The sequence below is a fragment of the Macadamia integrifolia genome, chromosome 12, assembly GCF_013358625.1.
Source record: "Macadamia integrifolia cultivar HAES 741 chromosome 12, SCU_Mint_v3, whole genome shotgun sequence".
Classification (NCBI taxonomy): Eukaryota; Viridiplantae; Streptophyta; class Magnoliopsida; order Proteales; family Proteaceae; genus Macadamia; species Macadamia integrifolia.
Genome location: NC_056568.1, coordinates 15,871,946 through 15,889,470, shown reverse-complemented (window position 1 = coordinate 15,889,470; position 17,525 = coordinate 15,871,946). Strand labels below are relative to the sequence as shown.

Sequence of the window (17,525 nt, the reverse complement as noted above, 5' to 3'; positions counted from 1 at the left end):
TTAAAAAAAAAATGTATATATATATATATATATATTTATATATATGTAAAAGCTTGTTTTTGAATGACATTGGTTAGATTAAGTTCTCCAAAATTAGAAAATAGAAAATGATAAGTTGGTTAAGTGATAATTCGAACTTCCTGATTATTTTGCTGCTGCTTTGTGTTTTTAAGGCCAACTACCTGATGAGACCTTGCAAATTGTTGTTCACCAATTTCAATGCTACCTTACCAAATATGCTACCTATATGAATACCATTTCTCTGGGAAAAAATTTCACTGATCTCTAAATACTTTCGGGGAAAGGGTTCTCCGAACATGATATTGTTTCCTATGCCGATGTGGAAGATTTTTTTATTTATTTTTATAAGAAGAAAAAAATAATAAAAAATCTTTAAGGAATTGTGGAAACACCCCATGTTCAGAGTCTCTCTTCCCATACCACCCCCATGTGCGGAGAGTCTTTTCCCATACGTTTTTTGCCTGTGTGCCGAAGTCCCAATCTTGCTTTTTATTTGTCTGCATTCATCAAAGCATAAATCACTCACTTTCTCCTAGTGTTTATCGCCCTGTTGGCTCGATCTCTCTTGTTTCTTCTAATTCCTTTGGGGAAATGATTCCAATAGGACCCCCAATATGCTCTCTGTGTGATACTCCATCCATTTCATTTTTCCTTCTTATCTAGAGTGAAAGCATACCTTATCAAGCCTTTAATTGGTTAAGCATTACCTCAAAAACTTTGTGAAAGAGTATTGGTCCAGAAATCTGTGGTGTTTGAACTGTGAACCAAGTTGATGTAATTTGACTCAAGTTATCATGTTTGGGGTGATATTAGCTAATTAATGTACATTTTCTTTTTGCACCACATTGTTCATTTTCATGTAACCAATACATTGCTTCTCTACTTGATGCAGGCTGACATAAACAACAACAAACAGATGCTATCCTTGCAACGTTGATCCAAGCATAGATTCAACCCAGGTACAGAACCCCAATGGACAAGCCAGTCAGTGGAAAGACTAATTAGTCAGCAATACTACAGTAAATGAGAAGGAACATATAGTGGGAAACATTAGAATAAGGGGATTATAGAAATTATAATTTTTTTTAGAATTTATAGAAACATCATATTTAGATGGCAGGGACAGGGGAGGAGGGGGTTCTCTGTAGAATCATACAATTCATTGATAGGAGATGGAAAAAGATCGGTACCCAGTTTATAATATAGTAGAGTGGATTCAATGAGATTATTAACAAGGCATCTTTCACACTTCACTTGCTCTATCAGTTGCCTCCAACAGAACTGAAAATTGAAAATCAAATAACATGGCATTACGTTTTGAAGTGAAATTGAATTGAATATATTGGAAACAGGTTTAAATAGTCTCCAATGGTTAAACAGGTCGATGAGATTTTGGGGCATTGGGATTCCCATTCTGGTAGAAGCTTCGAAAAAGAGAGATGGCTTCTAAAGCCATAACTCCCCCAATACATTTAAACTTGCCCAATGGACATCCACCCACTGTTGAAGAACTCATCTGAGCTATTTGAATGCAATGACAAGATTGATCCATAACCACCAAATTTATCATTAGAGCAGCCATAAGATACTGTCTTGATTCCAAGTATTGATAACCCTGTTTGCACACATTATACAGGATTCACATGTAACGGAAAGATCTCTTCTTGAAAACTTTCCAACCAATTCTGATTTGGAAAGCCCAACAAGAGTTTGGCACCGTTGAAGGACATCATCGATGGCTTCCATCTCTGCATGTCTGGTAGAATTTCTGGTTTCAGTAGTACGGTTTCTTCCTGAGGCAATGGCCACTCCATTCTCGACCATAACACAGCCTACTGGTACTTTGAAAACTGTTCCGAGGCAAGTTTTGCTTTTTCTATAGCCAGATCCATAAATGCAAGCGTAGGTGGTCGAATCTCTCTCTTGAAGTCATCCATCCAGGGACTAGAGCGACCTTGTCGCTGGATGCAGAGATTGATAGTCGGGCGCAGATGAACCTCCTCTTCTGTAGTGCCAATGACCGACAACCTAAGACGCACGTGTGGTCATAATCGTTGCCGCATATGGCGGTGTGAGTAGGGGGAAGTGTACCCAAACAAGGCGTGTGGAATGTGGATATGCACTAGGCAGGGCCGCAGGGTCCTGATATGACGCATCCACGAAAGGCTCAGGTCATGTGATACCATGTGCTTCTCATTAAGGAAATCTTAGGCCATGTATCACATGCGTGTGTCACTTATTCCATAGACCATCCATCTCTTTCACGTTTTTCTTAACTCCCGATGTAAAAACAAGGGTGCTACCCTTTTTCAGTTAAATTAAAAAAAAAAAATCAATTAAAAGTTTTCCTCCACTATAGATGAATGAAAAAAATTGATAAACAATAAAATAAAATAAATAAATGAATGAACCAAATACCTTAAATATTCTTACTAAATCATGAGTGAAGGAAGACTAGATCCAACAAATAGCTATAGGAAAACCAATTACTAATGTCAGATTTTATTTTGATCTAAAGAGAAGGTTCTTTTATTTTGATTGGGGAAAATGAATCTTGTAAATGACAACCCTGTAAATGATCAGATAGGGTACGTAAAAAGATTATGCTGCCTTTCATATTCAAGGCGTTGAAGATGTTATTGCACGTCCTCTCATTGGTCTCTTATGCTAGTATTTCTTGTACCAATAGGACATTATTCTTTGGCTTTTGATTGGTCAATAATTATAAATCCTAACCATTGATTGGTGTCAATATGTCTTGATTTGGATACAAAATTAATTCATGTATTATGATGATTTCAAAATAGCTGTTATATACCATAGCTTAGTATTAGACATGATATATTGGGGTGCACATAATAGGTTTCAGCGAAGTATTCCCTGCGAAAAATGTGACCCTAACATGTGCACAAAGGCCAATGAGAGCGGATGCAAAAGCATCCTAGGGATGACGTGGTCATTTTATGCCCCATATGTGGACCAAAAGCCATCCATTTTCTCATTTTTTATTCTCGTTTACCCAAAAAAAAAAATATAAAGGTTTTATGCTCATGATGCCACTGGAAGCATGGCAGGCATACGCTAACCAAAATATTGGGATTCCTGTTAAGTAATCACTAATCAGCTGGAAGTTTTTAAAACATTTGGACCAACAGCAAGCAACTATTATCATTTTAATTTTTCCTAGTAAGTAATCACTAACCAGCAGCAAAATTTTGAAAGAAAGCTCCTACTGTGTTTCCATTTCTCATTCTAGAGTATAAAACGACATTATCATAGCCAACCCTCCCTCAACCACCCTTTTCCTTTCTGGTGGGTGGCGGAGTCGGTGATCTAATCATAAAAAAATATAACTGTTGGGTTATGAAACAAATCATCATATTTTTTTTTTTTTTAAAATTGAAGCAAATCATCATATGCCCTTAAAATATTTGAATTTCTAGATAATATCAATAAACAAAATCCCTTTACAGCTGCCCTAGCTCCTCTCCCAGTCCCACCTTCACCAATTTATCTAAGGAAGGTACAAGAAACCTTTACTTATGATTCTGTTTTCCTTTTCTTCTCTGTATTGTTAATCTATCTGACTCACCCTATTAAATGGTACAAGGAGTTTGAGATTTGCTGGACCTCAATCAGATCTCTCCATCTCTGAAATCTCCGTTCCCACTCTCGGTCCTGATTTGACCCGCATAGTCTGCAAATATGAAAACAACACTATTTAATGATCACGAGGAATAGATTTTTCGTTGATTAATTAACCACAATACATTTCAGGAACTTAATGAAGATGAAGTAGTTGTTCAGCAAGAGTAGATGATTTGTAATGATCACAATGACAGTGATTTGCAATTACGCAACTGTGGTGGTAACAACAGTAATCAAGTAGTTGAGTTGGGTGCATCAAGGTTTTAAGAAACACTATCCAGCTGTTGTCATCATTATCATTGTCACTGTTGTTATTGTTGTTGTAGTTGTTTTTATCATTATCGTCATCATCATGACATCATGTTTATTATTTTTAGCCAATTATTGTAGCAGTTATGAAGTAATTATGAAAATGAAAATGATGGCTTACAACTCGATGTTAAAACATGATAAAGAGTATTTATTTTGTACTACAAACTTAGAAGTAGAAGCTTAATATAGATAGAGTCAATGCAGTTGGCATTAAAAATGTAGACGGAAAAACTCATTCACTTTGAGAGGGGTGGGGGAGTATGATGATATAATATCAACAAAAGCCTCATTTGTCAGAAAAGAGCTGCAGGGATGGATATAGGGAGAATTGAATCATTATCACATAGACAAACTCCTGTGGCCGTTACACATGCACACATGCAATGAAGGAAGCGGAGTTGCAATAGGCTGTGTTTAATTGTCAAAAGAATTTTAGAAAGTGTGAGAAAATGAAATGTAGGAGTGTGGGGAGGGGTGAAGTGAAGTGGAAGAAAATAAGACATCCAATTTTGATACTTGGCTGTTGAAGTGCAAGAAAATGAAAGAGTATTCCCATTTTTGTTTTTTCTCTTACACATACACCCAACCTGAAAGAGTGTTGCAAAGGTGCAAATTCCAATAGAAAATTATCTATACTAGCAAAACATAGAAAATGCAAGAAAGTGGAAAAGGGGTGTACTTCCATCGCATTATTATACAAACATTCTCTCAAAAACACAGCCATAGAGAAGATAGAACGCAGAAGAAAGAAAAAGAAGAAAGGCGAACTCCTAAGGGTAGTAAAGTTATAAGAAAATTCATTTTTTTACCAGGATACAGCAAAAGAAAGATCTTGGGTGGGGCAAAGATTCCACTCATTGCATTCTTACAACAACAAAAAAAAAACTAAGCCTTATCCCAACTTAATGAGGTTGGCTACATGGATCCAAACAACAAAAATAAGGAAAACTGAATTCTAAACAGAGAAAAGGGGGGGTGGGGGTTGGGGGAGGAGGAGGGGGAGGGAAAGAGATGAAAAATGAAACATGACAAATGAAAGATGAAGAATGCAAAGATGAAAAGTGAGAGATGAAACTAAGAGGAAAGAGGCACAGGCCAACAAGTCAGGAGAATCTTAGCTAAATGGGGTCGGCTTTATGGACCATTGCTCTTCAATAGGCTCTATCCGAGGTCAAGTTGGTATAAGACCCAAACCATGCATATCATTCCTCAACTTCTCCTATAGTCATTTAATCCTACCCTAGCTCTTATAGCTCCTTCAATTGGAATCATATCACTCATCCTTACATGGGAGTCACTAGGCCTCCGTTGGACAATGACTACACCACCTCATATGGCTTTCTCAGAGCTTGACATTGATTGGGGCAACTCCCAAATCAGCTCTAATATGATCATTTCTTACTTCATCCTCCTTAATTTTGCCACATATTTATCTTAACATTCTCATCTATGCCACACATCTTCTCTATATGACCTTTCTTAATTGCCCAACATTCTGCTCTATACATCATAGCCGATCATCGCACAACAATCCTATAGAATTTTCCCTTAAGCTTTAAAGGGATAAGTCCATAGTTGTCACGGCATCAAATCGATCCAAGACAGTGGAGGGGTGGCGAATCGATTTGACGATGATCGCCCATTATGGCGTTGCCATGGCAGTCAAATCGCCCATGTGTCATTTTTTATTTTTTCTATTTTCTAAAGTTATTTAGTTTGCTACTTTTTTATTTCCCCTCTTCTCTAAAGTTATTTAGCATGCTACAAGCCTACAATATATACCATATAACATATAAAACCAACATTAAGCAACATCAAATCATCAAAAATCAATATAGCTCTATCAAAATCACCCAGCATTTTACAAAAAATCGACCACCTAGTGAATCAAGTGTGACCTGACGTCTATGGCGGTGCCATGGTGACGTCTATCAGCCAATGGCGACCGCCATTTGTGAGTCACGTAAATCGTAGCACTGCCATGAACTTCTTTTTCCGCCAAGACGCCAAATCGCCGCCTTGGCGACGCCATTACAACTATGGATAAGCCGATCACACAACACTTGGGATGCATCTCTCCACTTCATCCATCCCACTTTAATTCTTTGAGAAACATCATCCTCTGTGTCACTTTTATTTATTTATTTATTTATTTATTTATTTATGATTGACTCCATCTGTGCTCTACTAATCTTAAGATCTCTTGTTTCTAAGGTTAATCTCCATAGCTCCAACTTAACGTTAAACCCTACTTTTTGTCTCAACAACTAAAATGATGTCATCGGTGAAGACCATACACCAGGGGACCTCGTCTAGAATATTCTTATTTAATTCATCTATGATAAGCACAAACAAATATGAGTTTAAGGCCGAAGCTTGATGTAACCCAATCGTAATTGGGAATTCTTTGCCTTTACCTCTCACAAATCTCACACTAGTCACCACGCCATCATACATGTCCTTAATTATATCCACATATGTACTCGACACTTCTCTCTTAACTAGGACATGTGAACCCCAAGGGGTAGCTGAGTTGGCAAGGGACCTTTCCTAAGGAAGTGTGTGGTTCTGAGTTCGACTCCTTTTATCTCCTTAGGGCCACTCACACGAGAGTGTTTAGTGCTCTTCATTTCTTTCAGTGAAAGTTAAATGGTTCTCATTCAATCCCAGTATGACCTGGTCCATGTAGTTGTGGGAGATAAAAAACAAAAACTATGACATGTGGGATTAAATCTCTATGGACTCTATCATATGCTTTTTCAAGGTCGATAAAAACCATCTAGAGATCCTTCTTGTGGACTCTATAGATTTCCATGAGCCTCCTTAGTAGGTAAATAGCCTTTATTGTGGATCTTCCTAGCATAAAACCAAATTGGTTCTCCGTGATATGAGTCTCTCTTCTTATGCAAGCTTCATAACCTTCTCCCACAGTTTCATAGTATGACTCATTAGTTTTATATTTTTATAGTTATTGCAGCTCAGAATATCCCTTTTATTTTTGTAAATCAGGACAACAATGCTTCTCCAATCATCTGGCATCTTCCTTGTGTTCATGATCTGTTAAACAACTCGGTTAATAAGAGTCCAATGTCCTGACACTTGTGGTTTGTGTCACAAGGAGTGGGAATGATGCAGATACCTTGGCTTGGCTGGACCAAACTGACCCACTATGGAGGCCTAAGCCAAGACACAACCAACCAAAACCGATATTCTGGTCTAGCAAGGGTTGGTAGTTGATCATTAGGGAAGCAATCTTTGGATATTTGATTCTATTTTGTTTTAGAAATAATTTCTTTTGGAATTAGTTCGTTTCTAATCTTAGAGTAGTTTCCTGTCAAGTAGTTTCTATTAATTGTTTTGATTTTTCTTTATATTAGACATGTAATCGATGGAGCAATTCAGTGTTTGGGATAAGAAGTTTGAGTGGAATAATTTTGAGAGCCTGCGTCTGTGGCTTTGTGTGACTTCCCTTCCTTTCTTCTTCTTCATCTTCCTCTGTTTTTCTTCTCCTTCTTATCATTCTCTCTCTTACTGGTCGAACCCCTATTTCTGAACAATAGTTGCAGCACCAACAAGTGGATTCATCTCCCTCACCTTTGATCTGCTGGAACTGAAACTTTGTGCGAAGGTGGCTCTACCCTAAGAGACCCAAACCCTGGTTCCAGAAATCCTTCTCATCAAAAAAAGAACTTCAGTTGCAGGTCTGAACATAACCCCACCGTAGAGCTCAGTTTCAGACCTCTGGAACTTCTGGTTTGCTTGTTGTCTAAGGAGACCATGTGTTGTTTTTAGTAGGGCTGTGAGTTGCGAACCATAATCCCAAATTTCAGATTGATCTGAGCTCTTACAAGGGAGTTCTTCCTCCTTGAATCCCATGGCCTCTGCTTGGCTTCTGGTTCTATTTGCCTTTAATTCTCCCATATCCCATACTTCTATTTTGCTTCCTAGTTTATCTTCATCAAATAATTACTAATTTCCTTTAGGTCCCATCTCCCAAGTAGCTCATCAGTAATCTGTTTATTTACAACTCTGTCACTCTCTTTATAACTTCAGTTATTTACGTTACTGCCCCTGCATCTTGATTATTGAGTTCTCTTATTTGGGTGGGCCCATTAAGCGAACCGAACATGGTTTTTTAAAATCCCGGTTCCGCATTAGAGAAAGCACTCGGCATGTTTTCCTTACCTGTGAGTTGTCCAAAAGAATCTGGGCTGCGGGCCCATTGGGTTTAAGAGTCGAGTGTTTGCATTTTTCTTCTGTTATCAATTTCATAATGTATTTTTTTAACTCTGGTACATCTTGAAGAATGATTTTGTGTACTTTCACACGTTCATCATAACATGTTACTTTTTCTGGAAGCATAGGAATATGATCACAACGGGATCAAAATCCCCAAATCCTCTCCTCGTAATAAATCAAGTTCAGGTCTGGACTGCTCAGATGAATGGTGAGAAATCAGATCACTTACAGGTGACGGATACCGCACCCAGATTTGATTCCAGATCTCAAATGCCATATTTTCTGACAATGTGTTGATTATAACTGCTGTTTCTAACATGTCTCTTAAAATATCAGGTTGGGCAACCGCCCTATTCTCACAAAACGAATGCTTATTTCTACTTGCTAGCTATGCAACAACAGGAGAGGATATTGAAGCGGCAGCACATGGAAATCTGATAGGGATTGAAGAAACAATCAAGAATGGATAGGAGGTGCACAGGATTTGAAGTGATATGGAGGCGCTAGAGCCTTTAATGAACCCTAACAATTTTTTGAAGTGGCCTTGGGTCACTGTTCCTCTTAGAACTGAGATGGACAGCTTCTTATTTAAACCAATTTTTTGTGTAAAATGTAATGATAATACAGTTAGTATGGTCAAGTATATTGCCTAAGGATATGGTAGGTAAAACAAGAATTAAGGACAGGCAATACTTTTATAAACTCTTAATAGATATGTAATAAAAAAAAAAAGGTTAATCAAACAACCTCACATATCCCTAGGGTTTTCCACCCTGGTTTAAATGAACTGTTGGACATGGGTACAACTACAACAACTCAGCCTTATACCAACTAAATGGGGTCTGCTACACGGATCCTTGCTCTTACCTGAGAGAGATGCCCATTCCCTAACTCTTCTTCCACCCGTCTCAACCCCCCATCGTCTCTTTTTTCCTTTCTTTTATTTACTTATTTGTTTGTTGTGAGAGAGTGTGATTGATTATTGATCGAAGGCTCAACAACCTTCCATTATTGGTGATCGAAGACCAGCCCACAAGCCAAGATTGACCAACCTTATTGTCAAGGTTTCGAGGGAAATAGACCAGTGCCAGATATCCCCAACCAGCAGGCCAATCTTCAAGCCCTTTTGGGGTTCCTTCCAGCCCCCAAGAGGCCCACACCCAAGCTTGGTGACCATTGGAGGTCCCTAGCTGCCGCTTCTGAAGGTCTACATTAGTTTCCTATTTGGGAACCAAACTTCATATCTCCATATTTGGCCATCCAATCAAGCCCAACTTTTAAGGGTTTGCTTAGCACCACGAAAGGAGCTTTCGATCAAAATTTGAGCTCCATCCTACGGCCAACCGCAGGCTTCCTCCTATTTCAGCCAGATACGAACTTTGGTTCCAAGTCTGGTTTCAGATTTGAATTTGTGGAATCCTAATTGGGTTTGGTTAGTTCCTACCAAGCCTAACATCAAGAAGATTCAGGGCAGCATTAATGAGCATTAATGGCCATCGAACTGGCCTATTTTGATTCAGTTACTTTGGGCCAGCAGGAAACCCAATATGATTGTGACAGCAGTAGCTCTATTTGTTCGTCAGTTTTCTGTTTGAGTTATTTTGGAGACTTGTTTCGGTTATATTTAGAAACTTGTTCGTTAGTGAATCAATTATAATTGAGTTATGATTTATTTGGGTTATTAAAAGTCTTTCCTAATTGTAATCAGCAAGATTACAGCCTATATATATGGCTGATCAGTTGTGACTTGGATTATTATTATTGAATGAAATTTTTTCTTGTTGTTTGCAAAGATTTGCTTGAGATAGGTTGTGTCATCAGCTGTGAGAGCTGAGAGTGAGAGACCCGGGCTGAGATAGTCATTCGACTCATTCCCCTACCCCCATTCTTCCCTTCCTTCTTCCTTTCTTCTTCTATCATTATTCTTTATCCATTAACAAGTAAGTATTGTTCTTATTTATCCAGCTAGAACCCTAGTTTCGGGGAGGTTGGATACAATGCGTTTTTTCGGATTAAGCAATTCAGCCATCCGATCGAAACCAACTTTTGACCAAATTTTTCATTTCATCAAAATATGATCTGATTCAAATCTGAGACAAATCTGACTATCAGGTCTGAAGATAATTTTTTTTTTCCAATTCTGCCCGTAGCTCCATTAGTGTTGTTTAAGCCATTCCACATCTACAATAGAATGTGTTTTCATTACCTATTTAGGATACTGATATTGGATTATTTTACATCTGAAATCAATGGTCTAGCTTCCCTTTCTGAACCCTAATTTCTGGAATTAAATTATCGTTTTACCCCTTCCCTATAGTTGTCAGAATTCTTCCATAATCTGGAATTTTATTATCTGTTTTTGATCCTGTTTGGTACTATTTTAATCCTTTAAATCAGTACTTCATCATTCAGTGGCTGCCAATGTCATGTTTCATAAGACTGCAAAGGGTGTCTGGAGGAACTCAAAGAGATTTTTCTCAAGACAAAAATATGTCAAGGATATATGACTTATATGAGAAACTCTTCTCTTTCAAGCCGGATGGAAAATTTGTCGTGACTACCATGGTTCATCGTCTCTGTTGAACTTGATATCCCGGTTCCGCAAAGAACCAAACAAAGCCCATATGTGATACTATATTGCATAGAGGATTAAGTTTGGCCCTGACGGCCCGAACCCACCCTGAGCCCAAACGCTGTCTAACCTAGTTATGAGGGTCAACCCAGCCCAGCCCGACGAGGCTAGGCCTGGATTGAGACCTAGGCCCATCCCATCAACCCAGGCCCAGCCCGGCCTGATTTTAACCCTGATCTATTATTGTAATAGTGTTCCCCTTCTCCTATGCCCACATAATGTGTTACACAAGCTGTCAGTATGACTTCAACCCACATCATGTGTTACACAAGCCACATACTCTTACCTATTTTTTTACATAGGCTATTTGTGTGTCTCTTATCATGTATTGATATGAACTTTAGATACAATAGAAATAATGAAGAATCAGGCCAAAATTTAGCCTGTCCAGTTTCTAAGAGATGTGGTGATTAAAAGGTCTATCTCATAACCAAATTGACAACCTTGCTTGCTACAAATTTATGGATTAGGGGTGGACAAGGGCTGACCATAGTCTTAACATCTTCCTTACCCCCTCCCCCCTTTGATAAGTATAGCTTAACATTTGTGATCCTTTGTAAGAAAAAAAAAAAATACCCAGCCCTGAGCCCAGCAGGGTTGGGCCTAAGCGTGAACCTGACAGGGTTGGGTTGGGCCTAGTTTGAGTTTTGGGGACCTAGGGTTGGGTTGGGGTTTTAAGATACCCAGCCCAACCCAGCCCTGTTTCACCCCTAGTATTGGAACTAGTTTCAACCAGCTTTCAACCTATTTCGACTGCTTCTCCTGGTTTGACAAAAACTAGTTGGACCAAAACTAAAATGACACATCCCCATCAAAATATAAAACCTATCTCATTTCGACATTTTACAACTGAGAGCTTCATATTCTGATAGTTTCGACTCTACCACACTATTCTTTGCCAAACTATGAGTTTTTTCCCAAATCTCTTCAATCAACTACAAAACAACAACAACCAAATCTCTTCAATCCATTCTTGTATTTTGTATTGTCAACAGAAATCAACCCTTCTACACATAGGATTAGAAGATTAAAGCTTTAGGGTAAGACCATTTTCTCCCAAATTCAATTTTTTGGTAGAATATACTAGTAAAGATGATAGATTTGTTCCAAGTTATTATATGTTAGATAGAATGGCCCGATCTACTACTTCATGGATCTGGATTATTTTTTAGCTTGTTGAATTATTTTTTTATTTTCTATTTCAAAAAATGCATTTCCCACGACAAATTAATATATGTTCCCATGTAACCGACCCCATTAAGTTGGGATAAGGTTTTGGATGTTGTTATTGTTTAGGAACCATATTTGATGTGTACATGTTAATAATATTTGTGCTCTCATTGCAACAATTTACCAACTAGTGTTGCATAATGGCAGGCCATGGGGGAGACATCGCATTTGTTACACTCGTGCCCAAATCCAGTCTAATTTAAATTTTTTATATAGGTGATGCATTGAAGATTGTGTCAATACCAGTGACTTGTGGACAGCATCAGTCTACTGTTTGGAGGGACAAGATGACCCCTCGGGCTTGTGCATATGTTGCCGAAAGAACTAGAGGGGTTACAGACCTCCTAAGGTTTGGTGGTAAGTGACCTTGTATTCATATTAGGACCTCATCATATAGCTATACACAAACCCCTAGGAAATCCACCTAGGATTAGGCAAAGGAACTGTAGGAAATTCTGAACAGAAACAGAAATGAGATCACCGGTAGATCCCACCGGTTGATCACTGATCTACCGGTAGCAGCAGCCGGTAGATCTATCTCTCCCAAATTGCATCATTTGTCTGTGGGACCCATTGTTTGGGAGGTGACCCTTTTACCCTTCTCCCTTCATACACCTTGTGAGGTCAAGGTGTTGGACCCCGTGGCCCATAACTATGTTAAGTCATTTAACAAAACCTCATTGGGCAGGCAAATAAACCTTAGTGAGCCTACCCTATAAATAGAAACATGAGCTTTGGAAGCTCATTATTACAAACCTAAATTCGTGGGAGGGAGAGAAAGAAGGATAAAAAGGAGAAGAAGAAGGAAGAGGAGGAGCATTTAGCCACTTCCCCTTGGCTGCCAACCCTTCCCCAGGTAAGGGAGCTCTCCCCTGCCACTCTTCCCCAGGAAAGCCCTAGTTATCTGCATTCAAATATTATCCTATGTAACCAAAGAACCTTCCAACATAAGGAAAAAGTAGTTCTGCCTATCTCCTATACAGGTGGAATCCGGTAACATCATAACAGCAGGGAGCAAATAGCATATCAAGAGAAAACCTCTACTTGTGCTTCCTCCTTCAACAAAGAAAAAGCAATGATTTTTCGAAAGAACACAAATAATTAAACACAATTAAGAAAAAGAGAGGACCTTCATGTATTTTGTCATTCGTCTCAAGTACTCAAACAATTTAACTGAATGCACCTTTTCATCCACTTCTGGACGAACATCAACCATAATAACACAAGAAAAAAGTAAAAGCTTACATTTCTCATAATTTTGTTGGTGACATAGTAACCTTAACAAATAATATCTTTATAAAATAGCCCATTGAGAAAGCCAAATGGCCAGATTATATGAAACAAAATATAAGCAAGCTTTTCAACACATGAGGAAGCAGAAGAGGCACCAAACCCACATAATAGGAATCACTAACTTGCAAGTATAACCTGTAGAGTAGACAATCATTCGAGGTAGTGTAGATTGACACACATTCAAGAAGGCCTTTCTACAAATTGATTTGGACACAAGGTCACACAACTTTCCATATGTGGCATATGCACTGAATCATTCCTCAAATACAATTTATTCTCGGAATAGTGGAAAAATCATCTCATTCACCAAATGAGGCTGCTATACTGACAAGGAAATTCAGCATTGTAGAATAGGGCTAGTTGATATCAGGTTGGTGATATATCACTTTTAAATCCTAGTGGCCTCAATTTGGGTTTCTGAATTAGGATCGAGTTCTGTGGAGTTGTTCAATAAGTAGGTTTTAATCAAGACCCACAGCAACCGCGGAGTGAAATATTTTGGCATAAATGCCTTATTAAGGGAATGCAGATCCAGGGGATTGAATCTTGGGTATACTCACCCTCACATCTTGCCCATGACGTCTGTGTCTGCTCCCTCAAGAGGTATGAAGCAGCAGAATAATCAGGGTCTTGGCACCCTTTTTGATTTGTGGACTAATTGGCTTAGAGTTTGCAGATGTCCACTTTAACTACACAAAATTTGATTGTGGAGTATTGGGTTCCCCTTTATACATGATCCGTCACTTTGTTTTCAAGAAATGGGAACAGGGTATGAATGCTCACTGAGATGACTGCAAAGCATAGTCATCGGAATTCATTGAAGTTGCCCATCAAATTGGTCAAATTTAAACCTAAAACAAGTATAGGAAGTGGTTGAAATAAACATCAATAATTTTTGCCCACCCTTGCCTTGAGGAACACACGGATAGATATGGGTGGGTCTATGTGATTGAGGATCTGACATCCATCCTTTTGGTCAAATTTTGGCTTGAAACAAGCATGCGAAGTCGTTAAAAAATGAATCTAGAAGTAAAGAAATGTCATTTCATTATAATGAAACCAGATGGCATTTTGTAATTTGTGCTACTTTGATCTCATTTTTAAGACATTTCTGAAACTTTATTTGGCACTGAAAGTTGACTATTGAAGTGTGTGTGGTCCTCCATAACATGAACCCACTCATGTTTACCATATTGCGAAGTGGTGGCATATTAAATACCATGACACATGCTGGCGTGTAGACACACTCTATAATTACGAATTATAATTGACAATCTTCTTATCATTTGAATACTACATAATCAATAAATAGTTATGTCATAGTCATTATAAAATGCATATATTTAATGTGGTTAACATGAATAGTTAGACTTCTTCTTACCATTCAAAAGAATTTTCATGCACATGTCAAGACCTAATATGTTTAAATTTATTTAGCTTGGCTTTATTCTATCTATGGAAATACTCTATCCCACCTTCTTTTTTTGGTTTTTCAACAGTTCTCTACTTATTTTAGCAAGAATTTGTATCATTCCTAGAGGTTTTCATGCAATGTCATGCATCCCACTATTATGTTCTAAATGCATTTGTTCATCCCCTATGAAATGACATATCTAGGGGAAAAAACACTAAATTACCCACAAAAAAAAAAGTTCGGATTTACCAAATCGAACAGAGGATCTTTCTTTTAACCGATTTACCTAAGACAAAGATGTGTATCACAAAAACACCCAAAACAGTGCCTGCTCTATGCTAGCTCACTTAAATTAGCATCCATCGAAAGATCTATTGATATCATCTGATTAACATTGTCATCCACTGTCTCAAACAGGCTCCCTGTGCCTGCTTTGAGAAATTCTGCACTAGCAAACAGAGGCAGAATAAACGTAGACCACCCTCCGCCTCCATTTGCTGCTTGAAAGCCGGAGTTTGCAGGATCGAAATGTCTTGGGCGGGAGAATCACTGAGAAGGAACCCACCCCCTACTATTTTTCCTAACTCATAAGTATGAATTGGGTTGCATTTCAAATATGCTTACCAAAATCAAGGTCATACCAATCCCAAAAAACCAGCTACATACTCACACAAATGGTTCTGGAATATAAATTTGAACACTCGGATAGCAAAGGTAACCCTATGAGAATCTTCCAACAAATTCCGCAGAACAACACACATACCTGAATGCAGTTTCTGCTCCTGCCAATTGCAGGAAATCCCTACGTACAGCAGCTTTTCAACCTCCCCACCACGAAAGCGGCTGCTTTGTTCTGCACTTTCACTTCGAGCCGGCGGTTCTCAGCACCAAAGCCAATCAACCTCTTCTCATATCACAAATTTTGCAAGGGCTTCAGCTTAGTTTCCTCGCATAACCGCCACGAAGTCCATCATAGTAAAACATTCAAACACAAGGCAACAGCCAAGCATCTCACGGACATCACAAATCGAACCCATCGATGAAAACTTCGAGCCGCCTACGGCTTCCTCTTCCAACTATGGTGACAGCAGGGTTTGTATGGACCGGTACAATACTGGCTGAACCAAGGTAGAGTTGCATGAGCCCTCCCTCCCTCTGTAATACGAATCTTTGTCCCTGTTCAATTTTGATAAACCCAAATATATTTTTAGATAATCTAAATAATTTTTCCAATAAGGAGAACACCTTTTAGGGTAAAAGATAAGAAAATCGGAAAAAATTAAAGAACAAGTATGATGGTAATTATTGTTTTAACCTGATAAATCTAGAAAATTATCCCTTTATAGTAACCGCAAGATAAACATCATTAAATCTAGGCCTTGGAATAAATGTCATTTGATAAATAATACAACATACCATCAACTAAATATACATTTAAGGGTCCCACCAAATAAAAACATATACAGTAGAGGGCATGTATTTGGAGATAATTATACCCATTTAATTGTTATGATAGAAAGAACACTACTTGGTCATGTGGCCATTGCGTCAACGCCTCGGCTAGTGGGATTGCATGCATAAGCGTCCAACCAGAGGGGCAAGGGCATCCTTTCACGATGTCCTATGCCTGGGTGTAGAGGGCACAACCAATTAGTGTTCTTTTCCCTAGTTATTATATACTAATATAGAAACCATCTTACAGTATTATAATACAACAATTCGAATCTAGCATATACAAATGTAATGTTGTAAATTCTTGCTCAACCAATCCTGCAAACAAAGAGTAATTGGAGATAGCCCGGAGGATGCTCCGAAGGGACTCTTTAATGCTTAAATCATAAATCCGAGCACAATTAATGAGAGTTGGGGGAAGTAGAGAATCGAGAGTGCGTGAGAGAATGTACCTAAGTCTGTCTTTGCCTTCCCCTTTTATGCATGCTGGTCATGAAGGTTACTAGAAAGTTGCTGCCCAGCTTCGTCGATGTGGGTGGCCCTACTAACTCAAGCCCAGTAATGGGAGTGGGTAGTTGCCCCCAAGAGTGGGGGCTATCCTCTTAGTGGTTACAACCGTAAAAGGTAAATTATGTGGGGAGGAAGGCATTGTGCTCATGGTGATCCGTGGTTAGTACACGTGTTGCCTCTCTAGTGGCTGGTCATATTTATGTATATTAAGTGCCCCCACTCCCTAGGCCCTCGTGTGGGGCTGAGGGGGTGGATTTTGGGATCAAAATCCTCTGTTTTTCTCATCTTTGTTTTTCCTTGTTTGGCTATCTGCAGAACACGACACGTGGATAACTTTAAGATCAACGGTCAAGGTTGGATGAGGATTATTACATCCGGTGCGTTGGTCTTAAAGTTGTTCATATGTCGTGTTTTGCAAGTAACAAAACAAAGAAAAACAGGGATGAGAAAGACAAGATTATTTTCCTGGATTTTGAGATCAAGTTTGTTGGTCAACGCTTTTCTGGTGCAGTCGTCCAAGTGTCTTGGCAATTACTTGATTAGGGTTTGAGTTGTTGGAGGTACAAACATCTTGGGTTGCGCACTTGAAAATTCGAGCAATCATTAGTCTCCACAGTGTTTTGATATTGTGGTCCACTGACACCCAACTTGCTAGTTGGGTGACTAAGCATGTGCTCGATGGTTGGGCTCACGAGCTCATGCTCGGCTCATTGCTTGAATCTCACCTTCGTGGTTCAAGGCAACCACATGGAGGGACTTGTGCTCAGTGCATCA

General features: G+C 38.8%; 1 protein-coding gene, 1 long non-coding RNA gene and 1 pseudogene across 4 annotated transcripts in view; 1 reads left to right on the top strand and 2 right to left on the bottom strand.

Moving 5' to 3' along the window:
- Positions 1-2,317, top strand: part of LOC122058167 (glucan endo-1,3-beta-glucosidase 14-like) — a 6,417-nt gene extending 4,100 nt beyond the window's left edge. The window contains exon 5 of one of the 3 annotated variants that reach the window (XM_042620694.1): positions 1,658-2,317. The gene's annotated coding sequence lies outside the window, so the exon portion shown is untranslated. Of the gene's footprint in view, positions 1-913; positions 1,275-1,657 lie in introns of those variants that run through there. The other 2 variants (XM_042620692.1, XM_042620693.1) reach the window with 2 other exon arrangements.
- On the bottom strand, positions 1,197-1,958 carry LOC122094748 (annotated as a pseudogene).
- A 1,121-nt stretch (positions 2,318-3,438) lies between the features above and the next one.
- LOC122058168 lies at positions 3,439-15,936 on the bottom strand. Its single transcript, XR_006133697.1, has 2 exons — positions 15,553-15,936; positions 3,439-3,718 (listed from the first exon to the last, which is right to left on the bottom strand). It is a non-coding gene; the product is annotated as an uncharacterized LOC122058168 (long non-coding RNA).
- Between the last annotated feature and the right edge of the window lie 1,589 nt (positions 15,937-17,525).